Raw genomic sequence first — 6007 nt, forward strand, 5'->3', positions numbered from 1 at the left:
GTCTAGAGACTATTTCAATCAGCCAATTACCTCATGGTAACAACGCACAACAATGTACAATAAAATCAAAACACTGACGTACTGTTTTCTCTAAATACCTCTGCATGCTTACTTTTATCATTTTCTGTTATTTCCTAGTCCAGGGGCGGATTTAGGCGCGGGCGTGGTAGGCGTGCAACCCCCTAAAATGTGCAAAGCATGGGTTGTCTTCAACTTATTTGAGTATCAAAAGAGACCATTCCATCTTTTTTAACATTGAAAGTATATAAAACAGTCAGTTTAACAGAATCAACGTGATTAATTTACGGACTGACCTACGGTTTATTCAAGTTCCATAAATATTATAGACTGCCTTATATACTTCAAAGGAAGGTGTCAAACGCGAAGCTGCGTTTGAAGAAAAATATAATAGGTTTTTAGCAGTTAAAGTACAAACAATTGTTACATTACATTGTATTTCTGGTTTTTATAATCAATTTCTTGATAATCGAAGTTCCAAAACATCCCTTACCCTTACCCTTACTCACTTTCACAATTTCATCATGGCACGGCTAAGAAAACGTCCAGGTGAGATTCTTTCTAAGATATAGAAACACTGTTTCAAGCGAAAGGTTAGTTTATGATGATTTGTAACTCTGTGTCTTTATATATTGCTTACTTGCAACCTGAAAATCAACGTTTCTATATTTCTCTATGTTATTTTTTTTTTCTTTTTCACTTTATTCTTTATTTTCCTGCCAATTGATCTTTATTATATTCGACCTAAACATGCTTCAAATATTTGCCACTGGACGTTTAACAACAATACAACAATCAATCAATATTTTCTTTATATTTCATCACCTCTGAAAGTCCTCTATATTCTATTTTATTAACCAACTATAAGTGCATTATTGCCAAAAGTGACTGTTTATTAAAAATTACATATTTTCTGTAATGGCCCTGTTTTTCTGTAATGACTCTGTTTTTTTTCTGTAATGGCCCTGTTTTTCTGTAATGTCCCTGTTTTTTCTGTAATGACTCTGTTTTTTTTCTGTAATGGCCCTGTTTTTCTGTAATGTCCCTGTTTTTTCTGTAATGGCCTTGTTTTTCTGTAATGGCCCTGTATTAATGCCCAGTTTGTCTGTATTAAGTCCTGTTAGGGTTTTTAATAAAGTTGATAAAACTAAGTTGTAAAGAGTATAATACCTTTTAGTATTTTATTTAATTTAGTAACCAGCAACCAACATTAAAGAACCATATAAAGGGATCACTGTTCATCCTGTTTTTTAACACATATCTCTTTCAACTTAATATTTTGGATATTTGGTATACCTAAAGCTTTATAATGGTGAAGTGCAAATTACTTTGTTCAAACTAAACTGTACTGTCATTAAAAGAGTAAGACAGTACATCAAGTTAGCAGCAACACATACACTTTTGTTCAATTGGTTAATAAATGTATTAAGAAATGGGTGTTTTTATAATGGCCCTGTTATATGCCCTAGGTCAGTAATAATGGCCTCGGATCTCTGTAATAGCCCTCCAGTGGCGGATCCAGGGGGGGGGGGGTTCCGGGGGTGCGCACCCCCCCCTTTATTTTTGCCGATCAATGCATTTGTATCGGGACATATGTTTTGCACCCCCCCTTTGCCCTGGGTGCCCTGGGTTAGCACCCCCCTTTCGAAAATTCCTGCATCCGCCCCTGCCCTCGGCGTTGCCTCGGGCCATTATAGACTTCCCGGCTCGACCATTATGACTGACATTGGACATATAACAGGGCCATTATAAAAACACCCATTCATTAATACTATAATCTATATTTATTTGGCCTCGCTTCCAGACTTGCTTTTTTGCACATTATTCTAATATCTAAAAAATGAAAACAAATATGACTGCATGCTTGGGCTTTTAGAGAAATGTATAAGTCCTAGATTCTGTTACAAAGAAAATTTTAACGAAAATCAATAGCATTTTATCTATAATTAATTATTAGGAAATGTCAATACATTTCTCCTGGACCGGGGGAAAGCATTAGGGGAAAGGGTAAAACAAATTGTTGACTTCCCTTGAAAATAAGAGGGGAATGAAATATGACATTCCGTTAAAAAAACATATCTTGTATGTTATCAACCAATAGATAGTTTAATTAGTTGCTGAATAAATTCACAAAAAGACAGTTTTGAAAAAAAAACGTACATTTACAGGAAATGTTATTGTGAGTACTGTATTTTGGAATGAAGAGATACCCAAAAATAGATGTATACCAACATTATCGACATTACACATATATGTGTACCTATTCTTCAAATACACATAGAAGTTTCTCCTGGTAATCGATCTTAATCGGTATTATATTATAAACCAATACAAATTTGAGCTATTCCAATCAACATGTAAATGTATTTTACATAAAAACTTTTGCATAGAGACATAATGACACACAGGTGTGATAAGTTGTCATAAATCACGCATGTGGACACTGGTACTAATTGACAGCCAGTTTAAGAAGTCTAGTCAAGCTGTGACAATTTCCTCGCTAGATAAGAAGTTTCAGTAGCAATAAAATTATGTTAGAAACAAATTTTGGTGACCTGAACTTGGGAGGGGACACGTGCCCCCTGTGCCACCGGTAAATCCGCAACTGGGCACTACCTCCGAAAATCAGATAAAAGTAAAAACAGATATAATGAAAGGACAATTAAAAATCACGTAGAAAGTAGACATTTTCGTTTGCAAAATCTAATACTAGTATTGGTCAGGTGAACTGTTGTGATCTGTCTCGTTTCACTTTGCTTCCGTCGGGCTGTTGTTTGGAGTGTTGAAGTAATTATTAAGTGAACCGGTTTCATTTCAGATTATTGAAAACATGTACAATTGGCTTAGACACATTGACGATCTGGAAACAAGGGTTATTTATTTTTGTGACGTTTCTGTATTGATTTTTGTCACAACTACCAGCACCATGTATTTCAATGATTGGTTGAGATATTTTGTTGAGGTGTTCTGGTTATAGGTTGGTTTGCATAGGAACACAGAATCAAAATAAAATGTTCGCATGATCTCCAGCTTCTGTTTTTTGAGCTGAAGCTTTATAACTGTAGCTTTATAAACTCATACATATGCAATATGAATCTCTTAGTTAGGGGTGTTAGCGGAGATTGTTGTAGATTTTTCTAATTTGTAGGAGACCTTGCTATCATAACTCAAAGACATTCTACCGCAAAAAGGTGGGTGGGTATAGAGTCCAAATATATATTTTTTTTGTCTTCTGATTGACCAAGTTGGGATCAGAATATTTTTTAAAGAAAAAACCCATCCCAACCCTTTAAATTATATGGTCGTTCACTTAGGGAGCTACCATTTGATTTCTAGAGGGGGGCTAGGATGAAATTTGAAATTATGTAAGACAGGACAAAGTACTTTTGAGTAAATATAAGGCAAGATGAGACACTTTGCAAATAAAAGGCCGCAGGATAACAATTTATGTTAAAAAAAAAGTCAGGATAAACTGATAAAAAGAAGGGCAGGATCGAATAGAGTAAAATATTAAAAGGCAGGACAACATTTTTAATTCTATCCCCTCTAGAAAATCAAATGGTATAGCTCCCTTACATACGATTATAAAATATGAACCAACAACAAATGGAAGTTTTTAACGACCTGGACTGGCTATACAATCCTTGCACGGTCGACCCTGACTTGCGCCTTTTTGGGCATAACATCATTTAATTATACATATAAAATATGAACCACACATCAGTGCTATGAATTTATATGAAATCAGGTGCAGTTTTCCAGGATATATCAACCCGAAGATTAAAAGACAAGAGTTAAGGATATCAAATTGATAACATTAAGATACACATTTATACAAATTTGCGTGATTCAACCTGCATTTTTGAGAGTATTTAACCTGATTGTTTGATATATAGTTAGATAAATCCTAATCATCAACATAGTCATGATGGTTGGAGAATGGAACCCCTTTTTCTGTTTTTCTTTTCTTTTCGTATGTTAAGTGTGAATCACTTGTATTATAGCAAAATACGTTTATACTAAATAAAAATTACTTTAGTAGACAATCTAGAAAGAATATTACATATAAAATAAGGGATGACAAATAAAACTAAAGGTTCTAAAGAGCTTGTGTCGCTCCCCTTGGTTCATATTGTACAAAAGACACAGACGAATTCATGACAAAATTGTGTTTAGTAATGGTGAGGTGTTTGTAGATCTTACTTTACTGAACAATCTTCCTGCTTACAATTATCTCTATCTATAATGAAATTGGCCAAGTGAAAAATATGTTTTAAAAATTTACAAAAATTACAAAATTATTGTAAAAAAATGACTATAAAGGGCAATAACTCCTTATGGGATCAATTGACCACTTTGGTCATGTTGACTTATTTGTAGAGCTCCTACTTTGCTGTACATTATTGCTGTTTACAGTTATCCGTCTATCTATAATAATATTGACCTGATAACCAATTTGACCCCATGTCAGATTTGCTCTAAATACGGTTTCAGAGATATAAGGGGACGACCATTTGATATTCGGGGGGGCTAAACTAACAGTTTTTAAATGATACATGTATAGTAAAGTCATTATGTACCATTTAATCAGAATTAATCATCTTCCTCTGCAGAAAGGAACCTCTTTATATCCCCAACTGCATATACATGTATTGCATACATACATATTATTCAAGTTTTGTTGTTACTAGCCTGTTTTAAAAGTATTGGCAAATTATTTCGCCGAGCGGAGCGAGGAAAATTTTTTTTTGAAGGGTTTTGGAGCAACTGCAAGCCCAAGAAGCTATAGAACAAATGATGCAAAATCATGCTTTCTGGGTGTTCCGAAGACCCTTTTATAATCTGAAAATGCAAGTTTTTAATAATTTTTTGACAATGATTTTGGTCTCAAAGCAAGATGTATAAATTCAGTGTAAGACTTAAGTTTCTAGGGACAACATCAAAAGACAATGTGCATGATAAAGCAAAAATGTAATTCACATAGTTAAGTCTGTGGTTACTGTTTTTTTAAACTCATGATCAAGTTCATAACAAAATTACTAGATTACAAAAGGAATGCAACACTAACAGAATACAGAAGGGCAATCAATGAACAAACGACAAATAAATAAGAAACATTGATCCCGAAAGATCAGGGCTACGTCTGAGGGAAAACAGAACTTGCTTCATGCAAGGCACTCGCCGTGAACACAATTTGATATGGAGACAAGCTTTTGGTTTTGAAATTTCCTACACGAGGCATTCATTTTGCCTCAATGTAGTGACGGCCCTGTAATAAAATAAAAGTGAGGTAAGGTTTCCTGAGACAATAAACCTCAAGATAAATGAAACCAATTTTCAGACATTTCAAGTATATTTAAATAATATTTATACTTTTATTATTAAAAAAATTGGGAAGAGTTTCCCGATTTTTTGGGGAAAAAAGATGAATTTATGAAGAATCTGGTGCCATCTCATACTTTCGATTATACCTGCTGAGTTATTTATTTTCAAAACATTGCAAGTCAGGTAATTTATTTTCAAACTACCACGTGTACAGAACAAACCATTTATTTTTGTGATTATGAAGGCCAAGTTATCTATTTTCAAAATCCTCCTGCCCCCCCTCCCCCAGAATATCAAATGGTCGTCCCCTAAGCCAAAATATTCATTTTACCCCTATGTTCTATTTATACCCATGGCGGCCATCTTGGTTGGTTGGCCGGGTCACCGGACACATCTTTTAAACTATATACCTCAATGATGATTGTGGCCAAGTTTGGTTTAATTTGGCCCGGTAGTTTCAGAGGAGAAGATTTATGTTACAGTTAAAGACGACGGACGACGACGGACGCCAAGTGACGAGAAAAGCTGAGGTGAGCTAAAAAGGGGGGACGTGATTAAGTGATTGCTTTGCAATCTTTTAATGTAAACGTCATCCTTGTTTTATATGTAAACGATGTTTCGATTGGCTATTATCATTTCGTCTGCATTTCGTTCCCTTTTTGGT

Source organism: Mytilus edulis, chromosome 9, assembly GCF_963676685.1.
Source record: "Mytilus edulis chromosome 9, xbMytEdul2.2, whole genome shotgun sequence".
Classification (NCBI taxonomy): domain Eukaryota; kingdom Metazoa; phylum Mollusca; class Bivalvia; order Mytilida; family Mytilidae; genus Mytilus; species Mytilus edulis.